This window comes from Alexandromys fortis, unplaced genomic scaffold, assembly GCF_014885135.2.
Source record: "Alexandromys fortis isolate MF-2015 unplaced genomic scaffold, M_Fortis_MF-2015_v1.1 scaffold_0, whole genome shotgun sequence".
In the NCBI taxonomy this organism is placed as follows: domain Eukaryota; kingdom Metazoa; phylum Chordata; class Mammalia; order Rodentia; family Cricetidae; genus Alexandromys; species Alexandromys fortis.
The window spans coordinates 40,361,815-40,374,969 of record NW_026067949.1 but is presented as its reverse complement, the minus strand read 5'-3'; the positions used below and the strand labels follow the sequence as shown (position 1 = coordinate 40,374,969).

Genomic DNA, 13,155 nt, shown 5'->3' with positions numbered 1-13,155 from the left:
GGCTGTTCCTGGATTTTCTGAGCTGGAGCTATATGGAAGCCAAGTGGTGGCAGAAGGTTTTGGGAAGAAGCTTGGGGTTACTTTAGTTTCCATGTGGAAGGACCTGAGGGCCTGCGGGGGAAATGGATTTGCCTTGTAGTCAATAAAGAACGCTCAGTGGTCATTGAGCGGGTCAGAAATGAAGTTCAGTTTGTGCTTTGGAGGCAATACTGGAGCCCAAGTGACAGCTAACTGACATGTTAATAGCTCTCAGTTATCTTCTGAAAAATCATTTCTTCCTGAAATGAAGTAAAAAATATAGATTTAACTAGTCTCTGATCCTGACCCAGACTTTATTTTAGTATAAGCGCTACTGAAGCCAATGCAAAGGAGTCCTGGATCTGACTTTGCATTTCTACCATATGCTAGGTTCATGAGCATGAAAAGTCCGTAGGACTTCTATAATCTTCAGTTTTGCCAAATAAAAAAGAGCTTTGGGAAGATGCAACTCTGTGGTAATTTGAAAGCTCTTTTAACTTGTGAGAATGACATTAACACTATTTAGGTATTAACTATTACTGGCTTCTTGACTTTAGAGACAATGTTTTCTTTTACTTAGTATTCCAGCATGAAAGGAAGGGACTCACAAGCCTTCACACCAAAATAAGACAAAAATTAATAAAAATGTTAGCTTATTAATGTAATAAACTAAGACACTATGGGCAGGTGATGGCTTCTAGGAGGAGGAGAGTCACTGTTCTTTAAGGGTGTGGCTCCAGTGCATGGCTATATACCCATGAGTTTATGAATAACACAAACTGAACTTGGGTGGGTTATTAAAAAACTGAAGAGGATATAAAGTTGGGAGATGGATATGGGAGAAGTGAGGAGGAGTAGGGGGGAGGATGAACATGATCAAAATATATTGTATGCATGTATAAAGTTTGCAAAAATTAATGAAATGTTACACTTTATTAATGTAATAAAGTAAGTGAAAAATTAAAAAAGAAGTCATGTAAAAGTGTTAAATACATAGGATCCTCCTTTTCATACTTGGTTAAAAGAATTCTAAAGAGACAACATCATATGCTATTTCAATTGCATTTATTTTTCTCTTTTAACAGGAACATTGATCCATCAAAGAAGTGGCTTGCATTCAATTTCAAAGTAGCCTGAAATAAATAGTAGATATATAGTTATTAATCCAAACGTGTTATTCTCAGGGGAGCTTTTAAAATATATTTACATATACACATATATTGCATTTTCAACATATCTGTTGTCAGAAAAGTGTATATAGTTCAAAAGTTGGAAAGCATTCAGTCCGTGAATGCTGAGTAGGAAGATGTCAGCGCCTTTCCGTATGTGTGTGTACACATGTGTTAAATATATACATTGTTATATATGTGTACATGTATTATACTGAGAAACTAAAATAATCTTATGGGTCTGTATTTAGTCTTCAATATAGCGCATACCTTTCCAATCCATTCAAGACTTACAGACTCACCATTTTAATTCTGGTATCTTGAGATGACAGTATACCTGTTTGAAGTGCAAGGCTGTAGGTTTTTTTTTTAACTGTTATATTTGCAGCATTGTTTTGGGTTTTTAGCATTAAAAAGTTTGTTATTTTTCTAAGAACTAGGATGAACCTTCCTTTAGGGTGAGATTCATAAGTTCACCCAGTCTAAGCTTTATATTAAAATTTTGCTTTACCTAGGCCTTTGATTCAGTCCAAAGTGAAAAATCATTTGTATTAATAGAAAATGTCCAAACAAAAATATGATAATAGGCTTGCTTTCGTTGTATCACCTTGAATGACTTTATAAACTGCTGTAATTTTGAATCTTAAGGGGACATAGGATGTATCGCCACTGCTGTTACCACTGATTTCTACCAGGGAAAAATGTTGAAACATATGGGATCCCAGTGTCTAGGGACAGCGTAACATCTGTTTTTGCTGAGCGACACAGTCACATGCACAGGTATGCACCCGAACAACCAAGGTGATTGTGTTATACTCACCACTCACTTCATCTTCACTCACACTGTGACTTCTCTCTCATTTACTTCACAATAGGAGGTGGAGTTGCAAAAGGAGGGAAGGGGAAGGGGAAGGGATAAGGGGGATAAAACCATGGATAGACTTGATATTCATATTGTGGGTATGCACCAGGTGGATACCGGTTTGGGGGAAAATATATTCTTGGGAAGTCTTCATCACTGTCGTTGTCCTGTTGGGAAAAAAGAAAGGCCTTGCTTGATGCAGCTCTTTTCCAAGGGGGTCTTTCTGTATGAAGGAGAAAACTTAAAAGGTCTAATTTACTTACACTTTTTATTTGCAGAATTATCATTGACTTGATTATCTCATCTTAGAAAATTAGAGATAACTGTATTTCCAAATCTTAGAATTCAAAGTAAAGTTTTCTATAGTTATAAGGCAATGAGGGGAGATAAAGGTACACACACACACACACACACACATACAGACAGACACACACACACACCTCTTTGATTCAAATCATCATTCATCAAATTACATGTTGGAAATCATCTCTCTTTGTCTCTTCCCTTCATCCTATCAGCTTCTGTGGTGAGCAGATGAAATCCTATATTATTGACCTAAGCCAAGGACCCCATTAGCTCAGATCCATGGGAATGGCAAATCAGGGTTATGCTCAGAAGATTTGCTACACCTTCCCATAGCCCACCTATGAAATGTATATGGTTAGCTGAAACCAGTGTGTGCAGCAAGTATCAAATGGAGCTTCCTCCTCCTGAATGGCTATAACCTAAGACTGCTCCCATCCAGAGACCTCCTGCTGACAATAGCTAACCCATGTCCTCCTTGTTCTTGATGTATTTACATCAAGTGTGCTGAGCTTCTAGGTTGATGCTGGTGTGTATCCATTGGTGCACATGGCCTACTCCATCCTAGCTTCTCTGTCTGTATATCTGTCATTTCTTCATTCCCAGATCAATCCTTAACTCATGCAAATTAAAGCAAATTCTTAATTTTTAGCTTTCTGTTGAGTCGTGTTTTTTAGTTAACAAGATTTCCACAACCCACTCTCTCTCTATATATACATATATATGTATATATATATAAACACACAAGCACACACATATATGTTATATAAATATACATACACACATATATTGTTCTGTAAATTTTTTTTAATTTTCTTGAATGTTTTCGCTTGTCTGTTCATAGCAAAATAATGTTTCATTGATTTTTTTTTCCTAATTTGGTCATCATGGCTGACCTACTACTACCTGGAATGGAACACCAAATGTTCCTAGAAGGATTATCTGTTAAAGACTTGGTCTTTATCTTGATGCTATTGGAAGGTGTTGCCTTTAAGAGGTGGAGCCTTGTGGGAAGTTTTAGATAACTAGGCTGTGTGCCTCTTTACCACAGAGTGTTTCCCAACTGGATTTGCACATCATCCTTCATGAGTTGAAAAGCTATTTCTCTCTATAGGCGGATATTAATCAATTATTTTATACTGTATTCAGGTATCCCTTCAAAAATCAAAGTCTATACCTCTGTCTAATGCTAATACCCTGGAGATTTTAAGAATTTCTCAGAGGCTGAGAGGTTTGGATAACTAAACGTGTTTAATCACCATTGCAACTGTCTCACACAGAAACCCGACATGGAAAGGGAAAGCTACTTACACTTCGTTTCTCTCGTGCCTGGTCCTGGGACACCTAAAGGTTAAACAGTGAAATCAATTTAACTTGTGCTGATGAAAACATGAGAAATATATACATATATATGTAATAATTCAACTACCGTCTGATTCTGTTTTGTGCTACCCATTAAAATATATCTGGATGATGGTTATTGGTTATCTGGATGATGTAGAAACAATGTTCTGAAAAAAACGTTCCCATGCCTCATTATTGCCTTCTGTTTTTGTGGCACTGAAGATCTACCATCAACTATTGGGCTTCTCATAGCTGGTGTCTAGGTTGATTTTTGTCAGCATGACACATTTTCTCAATTGAAGCTCCTCTTCCCATTATTACACAAAGTGAGGTTATCTAGGAAGAGGCACCTCAATTGAGAACATGTTTCCATCAGACATTTTGGTTGGGCAAGTCTATAGAGCATTCTCTTGTTTAATCATTGACGGAAGGGCCCAGACCACCATGTGCAGTACTCTCCATGGCGATACTAGGTGGATGAGAAAGCACGATGTAAGTCATGAGGAGCCAATCAGTAAGCAGCACCTCTTCCTGGCCTCAGCTTCAGTTCTAGCCTCCTGCTCTGGCCTTCCTTAGTGGTAGATTATGACCTGAGAGCTTTAAGCTGCAATGAACCCCAACCTCCCTAGGTTGCTTTTGGTCTTGGTGTTTATCACAGCAATAGAAACTATACTAAGACAACTACCAGGTAAGTGTTATACCACTGAGTGATACTCCCATATCTTAGTACATGTTTTTTAATATCTATATTTACTGCACAAAAACAACATGGAATAAAATTGTACACTGAAGGGCATATGACATTTTCTTAAATCCAATGCTGCAGATCAGGCTTTCAGTATCTTTATAAACTAAAGTGTGTAGAGAGACTAGTAACATCATGGAAAATCAGGAATCATAACAAGTGTTCATAAACGTTCTATAAAGGTTTGACCAGTACTCACTGGGAGACAAGCTGCTACTGCCAGAATGACAGAGAACACAAGGAGGGCTTTCATCTTGCCCAGAATATCCTAGACATCAGAGAAAGACAGAATATTAACAGCAATCCAGAAGATACGGTTCTGGTACAAAGGATGTAACTAAGAGCTCCCTGAAGCTAGCCAGCCATTTGCAGTTAGATTGTTGGTTTATTAGAGAGTAACCTTCAAAGGACAAACACAGAGGTGATTTGTGGTTTGTGACTTTTTTATATCAGTTATTCAAAAATAACTGTTCATATATTTATGAATGCTATCGTATAGACCTTACTGAGCAAACTACTACTGGTTAATATATTTTACAGTTTTCTGTAGAATATTTAGTGTTTTACCCTGAGAAAATACTGATTTCCCATGTCATTGGCATTCATTTTGGGTGATGGTGAGATCATGGATATTCTACGGAAATTTAACCTACTGAACTTTCCTATGTACCTTTGAAAGAGAAGACTAAAATATAAGAAAAATGTGATCATGTTTTGAACTCTGTCTTTTTTCTTATTATATCAATAAAAATCTAAGAAACTACAAAGTACCAAGAGATGAGCAGAAGATGATTGGTGAGTTATCTTGTTAAGGTTAGGGTTCCTTATATTTTTAATTAAAAACATTTTTATTTTGAGACAGTGTTTCTGTGTAGCCCTGATTGTCCTAGAACCCACTCTGTAGACCCAGGTGGTATTGAACTCACGGGGATCTGCCTGCCTCTGTGCTGGGAATAAAGGCATATGCCACCACCATCTAGTGGTTTAGCATTCTATTAGCAGACTCTCAGTATAGAAACCAATGATATAACATCACCCTGTCTCTCATGTACACGTATACACTTCTACCTTCTTTTTATAAGTTTGGCACTAGGCATGCTCAAGGATGAAACAATAAAACCTGAGCTCTTTCAGGCAAAAGCTAGTTAGAGATAGATAATTATGTCTTTGTAATGTAAAGTAATGCGTGGCACATCCTACACAGAACTTACAAAATGTTGAGAGCATATAGAAGCAACAGGATGGGGAAATAGTTTTGAAGAGAACAGAATTGTTGACCATTTTATACAGTGGGATTGTTTTCAATGGTTATTTAAACTTTCATTGAATAGAGAAATAAACTGCATTACAGACTCCTTCAGACTTTATACACCATACACACCATAATTTACCTGCAACCTTTTTTTCCTATTTCTCAAGCTGTAGCAGTATATTGCTATGTTGAGAAGTCTTATGTTGTGAAGGTATCAGATGCACATTCCTGCTCCATCAATTTCACTCAAAGATTAATAGGAAAGAGAATTTAAGTAATTGTATGTTAAAACCAACATGTTATATTACAGAATTGGCATAAATTTGAAGATATTTTAAAGATGAAACAGGAGGCTTTTAACTTTTTTTTTTGGTCAAGACAGGATCTCACTATGTAGCTCTTCCTGTCCTGGAACTCATTGAGTAGATCAGACTTATTTAAATTCTTTTCCTATTAATCTTTGAGTGAATTTGATGGAGCAGGAACATGCATCTTATTCATTCATGACATAAGACTGTTCAACATGCGAACTCACAGATCCATCCTCCTGCCTCTGCCTTCCAAGTGCTAGGTAGGACTAAAGACTTGTACTACTATCACACCTGGAAAACTCAAAAGTGATAATTCTTTTCACCCACAGAATTCTTGAAATCTTTGCTGACTTAGTTCATAAAATTCAAAAGGAAGGACCTGATCTTATTCCCCTTCTCTTGCTTCAGTGCCCCATCCTTGCAAAGATTCCTTTTTGATCACTCTTTCAATAGATCCTTCCTGTAGAGCAATGGTGATTTTCAAAGAAATTCTTACAAACAGGAATGCACAAAATGGTTACCCAGTTGATGTTTATGAATCCAAGTTCATGATAGTTTCAACATTCTCACTTCTGATTGTTGTTTATAATATATAAAAATTAACACACATATGTAACATCCATCTTCTAGACGAGGCATATGGTCATCGCTTACCTTTGATAGTTCAGATCTTCTCACTTAAACTCTCCACTCTGTTCTTCTCTGCGATGCTGCTGTGAGAAGTGGTGGTGACTGGCCTTCAGTGTTGCATCTCTTTTATACACTCACAGTGCAATGGAGTGGAAGGGCCAGTGGCTGGAAAGCCACTCCCTGGGATCAGTTAATACTCCACTGATTCATCGGCTATCAAAATCCATAGACACTGAGAAATAACATTGGCAGTTTCATGGAAACTATGACAAATCACTGTAGAATATTTCCTTTTGTGGTTTTCCTTTAAATTTTGTCTCTTGTGGATTTGAGGCTTATGGAGCTATAGACATGGTGCTTCATATCTATTATACCATTTAGTCTCTGAAATAGTTCCAAAAGAAAAAATGATTATTAAATTTTCCCATTGTAGGGGCCAAGAACCTAAGAAATTGAGAGGGCTAACCATTTATTTAATGTACAATAACTAGAGTTCTGAGAAGATCGTGTTGACTGCAGCAGTTAGCTTCCAGACCCACCTGTAAGCAGCATTTTATAATTATAATATAATCACTTCTGATTTCTGAGACCACAGTGTAGCTGAGCACTTTTGGTACACGGGCTCTTTTTATCCAACTGCATAATTCATTTTGATGCTTGATGGATATCTCACAGACAACTTTGTCAAAGTGAACTTGGTATTTTTCCTGACCAACCATCCATCTACCTAACCAAAAAAGCTGAGATCACCACATTTTTCATTTTTAACTATTTTATAGTTTTATGCATGAATATAATGACTTCACCCCCATCACCTGCTTCCATCCTCTCTCTCCCACTTAAATTCATCTTCTTAACATGTCTTCTTTCTACTTTTATGTCTTTTTTTCTTTTTGTCATATGGGCACCTATATTAAATTTTTAACAATTATTTTTTCAGGCAAAGCATTTTGATCATATTCTTTCCCTTTGACCAACTCCTCCTAGTTCCTACCTCTCTTCCCACCCACCTTAATACTCTTTCTCTATTGCTTTCAAAAATAAATGAATATCAAAACAGACAAACAAAAACCATTGATGAAAATCAAAACAGACAAAACCCATGAAGACAAAGAGTACTAAACCAATTCAAATGAAGTGGTAAGACTGTAAGAGCCAGATATGGTGGCTGACTCCGAGGAAGTATCATATTCCAGACAGAATGCCTAGAACCTCACAGAGACTGTAACAGCATGACCAAGACATGCTCAAGTTCCAACAAGTCAGAATTCGAACATGGAGGGAAGAGGAGGTGGACTCAAAGTCCCACCCCAACCAAAAAACTATTTACAATCTATACCGGCTGCTATCAAGTGAAGATCAATTTTCCTCAATGGAGTGACACACTTGAGGGCCAGGTCCCATGACTTGGAGCAGGTATAGGTTGGTATAAAATTTTTGTGTGACTCATTTAGTTTAGGGATACTTGCAAGTAATTTATCAGAGGCATGGGGAATTTGTCAGTGGTTACCCAACTGAAGAAAATGGTATCAATTCCTCAGACATTAATAATTGCCAATAGTTTTTAAGGGTGTGGTGGGGACTCATGGGTCCTTTCCCATCCTCAGTGAAGTGTTAATAGGCCCAAACTCACTTAGGTCTGTGTAGTAACTCCAGACGCAGTGAGTTAATTGGTGACTATGTCTTGTCCAGACAATATCTTTTTGCTATATATCTTTCCATCATTCGGTTCTTACATTCTTTCGTTCCCCCTTTCCATTATGCTCTCTGGGCCCCAGAGAATGTGCATAGATGCCCTACTTAGAGCCCATCACTTTACCAGCACTGATTTCTCTCCCTTTGACCACCTACAAGTCTCTGATTTAACTCCTGCCTGATGTGGTAGGAGGCCTTTCTGAACAATACTGAGAGAAGCACTATCTATGTAATATTTAAAATCCAGTTTGGCAATGTGTCTACTTGGCAAAATAATACTAGTAGGTTTCCTCTGATGGCATATGACCTCCCCAGTCAGTGACACTGATCTAGGTTTACCAGGTCTAGTTTTAAGTACACTTCTGTCCTATGGAGCATTCCTAAAATCTAATCATAAAGTGATTGGTTACTACAGCTTGCCTGTAGGTCATTACTGTAGCTCACAGGCTTCAGTTTCAGCTTCATCTTCCTATTTCTTCTCCCAAGATGAGTAGTATCTTCTTCAGTTGTGTCTTACCAGCTAGTTCTGGTGGATATCCAAGAGGAATGGTAAGAGCCAGTATTGTTTTGGGGGCCTTTAGGAACGCTCTAACAACTCCTATAGTGGTTTCCCACGCCTTGCACTAAAGTATGGAGTGGTGTGTGTGTGTGTGTGTGTGTGTGAGAGAGAGAGAGAGAGAGAGAGAGAGAGAGAGAGAGAGAGAGAGAAAGTATTTTTCCTTGAAAGGTATTTTGAGGAGATGTACATGAAACCAGGTGGATGGATTGCCATATACAAGAGGCCATAAGCTTTTTTTTTTCCAAGGGGGAGCACTTAGATGTCAGAGATCAGAATTAATATATTAAGATGGTAAAATACTCTAAAAGGTCAAACTTTAAATATTAAGAACACCCATTTCTGCAGCTATCCAGGAAGCAGCTGAGAGATATAGGGTGAAGTGTGGCTGAAGGCAGTTTTGCATAACCAAATTAAGTAATCTCTTTATTCAACTATAATGTGTAGGGTGGGTGACGAAGAAGGAAAAGCCACTGTCATAGTCTAGCAGTCAAGCAAATACAAAACTTCTTTAATCGCTAGAGGATTAGAATTTGTGGTAGGGAAATTCACATTGCAAACCACAGTGTGGTAGGTAGGCCTTCATGAAGCATCACTGATTCTTATTTTAGTAAGAGAGTAGAAGTATATTATAGCACATCTTGTGGTGTGTAGAATTTGGGACCTGGAGAAATTTGGTGCATTTTAGACAATTATTATATTGTGTGAACTGAAAACATTGAGAAATGACCCAACCTTTCATATATTTATTGATATATCAATAACAAGGATTCTTTTTTTTCCTTAACAAAAGAACAAAACTATGTTACTTTTCTTCGAAGAGAATAGACACAAATTCATGCCTGAGCTTTCTTTAAATTCATATTCACTTAGAAGGGAATTCAGTATGACATACACCTACTTGTGTGTCAATGCTGTAGAAGGTTGGTAAGTTCACCCATTTCTTGACTACTTGGCCTACAATGGCTTTTAAAGGAAGATGTTGCAGAATTCTTTTTTGATTTTAATGTAGTAAGTGTCAGAGTCACTTCCAGACCAGCCTCTGCCCATAGCTCTGCTCAGTGAAAGGGTCATGGCTAACACTGGGAACAGATTTGCCTTGAATGAATCTTATTGAGTGCTTGAATTGGACTCCTCTGTACTTGCGTAGACATTGCTAATATACAAGTGTTTAAAATCAAAGTCCAACATCACAGCATCTGTGTAATTATTTCCCGTTTACCAGGATCATGACATGATTTTACCAGTATAATTTGAATTTATAAGAGATACGATTAATATTTTGACATGATTTACAAGGAATTAATGGCCATAGTTAATACACATTAAGATGAATTTTTATAGTTTATTGCAAAACTTCTTTTTTCCTCTTTGAAAATACATATGTGAATACAATTTCTGGTATTAAAATATTTATCATTATTTATGTGAATGAATATTTTGCCTACAAGTAGGTAAGTACCCTGTGTGCATGTCTGGTGTTTGTGAGGTAAGACGGGATATGCTCTTTTGAGAGAGGTTCAGGCGAAGATTTGCAGAGGCCGCCATATTGGTATGAGTCAGGTTTTTCTCTAAAGGCTGATTTAACACAGACAAGGCCTTTAACTATTGACAGCTGCTCAATTATTATGCATTAAGATATAATCAAGCCTTTCCCATTATTTGCTATATACCTTCAACTATTTTAACAAAATGATACTTCTTTTATGAAATTTAAAAATACCAAAGGTTTTGTACTTGAACTCATAATATCCTTCTGGTGTTTATCTGACCTTTCCTATGCTCATGGTCTGTAATTTCAAAGTTCTCCGTTTACCTTTTGGGGGAGAGGGTGTTTTGAGACAGGCTTTCTCTTCGTAGCCCTGGTTGTCCTGGAACTCGCTCTGTAGACCAGGTGGCCTCGAACTCATAAAGACCCACCTGCCTCGCCTTCCTAAATGATGGGATTAAAGGTGTGCGCCACCAGTGCCTGGTCACTCTCTCTTTGCTTTTACATTTGACTTATTAACATATAACGCTTCCGGGGCTGGAAAGATTGCTCAGTGGTGAGGAGCATGTACCGCTCTTGCAGGCAACCCAGTTTGGTGTCCTAGTATCCATTAGTATCCATGTCAAGTTGCTCACAACTGCCCATTACTCAAGCCCCATGGCATTTAAGGCCTCTGGTTCCAAAAGCACCTTCATACTTGTGCACATATCGGCACAAGACATACACAAATACATATAATTAAAACAATAAAAATACACCTTTAAAATATAGGCTTTTTACATTTAAAAACCTTTTGATTATAGTAAATCCTATTGTAGTCTTCACAAATAGAAAATTATGTTAACTTCACAATAAGAAAACTTTTAAAATGCTTGCTCACTAAGTACTCACCAATATCAAATATTACAAATAACAAATGTATTACAATACATAAATGACATTATGTATTGTAACATATATGTGTACCCATTCACAAACATATACTTTATTAAGGGCCTTATGGAATAAACTATAAAATATCCTTACTTTAGAATAAATTGAGCTTAGAGGGTTAAGGGTTTAAGGCTATAAAAGTAGTAAACGGTGTAACTTGAGGTCAGGATTAGTCAATTCCTAACCATAATACAAGGAAGATGAAACGACTTAAGGAATAATCCACCAAATGAATCATAACAAGGTTTCTGAAATTGCAAAATATGTTCTTTTAAAATTTGCTTCATATTGAAAGGTTCCCTTCAGATTTATTTGATCAAAAAATTAATATATTGTACAGACAGTCTTTCCACGTTAAATATTTTAACTGGGTTTTAAAAAAATGATAGGTACATTTGACTAAGACAGGAAATTTAAAAACTAACATTTTATCATAATATTAACTTTTTATTTTCAAGACATAAAATATGTAAACTTTAAAATAAAATTTATGTTTTATTGTTTGGAAGAATTAGTGAATGGCCTAGGTCTGCATTTTTGGTATTAAGTTATAAAATTATTACAATCATTAAAGAGTCATTGTTTATAATATGCTGGAAACTGTAGGACCGTGTACACGGAATCAAGGCAGACATTGTCTATGCCTTCATGGAGCTTACAGCCATTCGGACAAAGGAAAGAAAAGTAACACTTGGCTCTCTGTGAGGTTAGTGAAGGAGAGCAAGTGATACACAAAGGTAGAGAAATAAATTGCCAAGTGAACCAGCCTTTGTTTCATACTGTCTAGGAACTTTTAAATTATATTTTATTACTCTTACATATCATTTATGGTTTTACTTTTATTCATTATTTATTTAGTGAGTTTTCCTTACAGGCAATGGTTTTGCGATTTGGTAGGATTCCTGTGTAAGAATGTGTGACTTTGCATCTGCATCTATGTCTCAGGCCTCCCCTTGGGCTCTTTCTCTCCTGTTTGCTTTGTCCTGTTCTGATTTGCATTTGTTTTATCTTATTACTATTTTTGATGCTTGTTTGATTTCTAATGAAAGATAGAAAAGATGTGGATTTGAATGGGAGGGAGTGGTATGGATTCAGGAGGAACTGAAGAAGAAGCAACCATAACCAAAATATATTGTCTAAAAAATCTGTTTAATAAATCTATTGTTAATAAAAGAAAAATAAGAAAAACAGAAAAACAGAATCATGAGAGGCAAATATGATTAAAATCCAAGTAGTCAACCCTGAAATCATACACACACAAGTAAAATAGGATGAACTAAGTAGGTTTTGTTTACCTATTTAGTAATATGTGTATATAAATATATATTTAGTTATATATATATATCTAAATTCAATAGTTGAAGTAAAAACAACAAAAGAAAAGGTTGAAGAACAATATTCTTGGCAGGAAGCTGAGATCAGTCACATATGGTATAATTCACAGAACACAAAGGTTTTCTTCACTGGAGTGGAAAAGCCAAGGGTGCATAGCAGAGATGTCACTAGGACCAAGTGATCCTGGGCCTCTGAGCTTACTAAAGGATTAGGAAAAGTAATCAGAGGCCGATTTGAAGGGACTGAACGCTTCCATGCAGAGGTAGGACATAACGAGGTTTCCATTTGTGAATGATCGTATTGTCACAGGTCACATTTAGTATATTCCCCTGAGGGTGACCTGTGAATCAGGGGTGATAGTGGAGATAAAAATAAATTCAGCAAAAACATATGGAAAAAAAACCTTTGGACTGTGAGCATGATTCCTCTGATAGTGGCTGTTTTATTTATGTATTTACTTCAGTCTTGCAAAACAATAGTAGCAGGAAATGATGGCTCATACACACAATTACA

The 13,155-nt window shown here is 36.7% G+C and overlaps 1 long non-coding RNA gene across 1 annotated transcript; it reads right to left on the bottom strand.

Annotated features, from left to right (window-relative positions):
- Positions 1-1,066: 1,066 nt before the first annotated feature.
- LOC126506219 (uncharacterized) lies at positions 1,067-6,724 on the bottom strand. Its single transcript, XR_007593152.1, has 5 exons — positions 6,659-6,724; positions 4,641-4,709; positions 3,664-3,696; positions 2,008-2,216; positions 1,067-1,151 (listed from the first exon to the last, which is right to left on the bottom strand). It is a non-coding gene; the product is annotated as an uncharacterized lncRNA (long non-coding RNA).
- Positions 6,725-13,155: the final 6,431 nt, after the last annotated feature.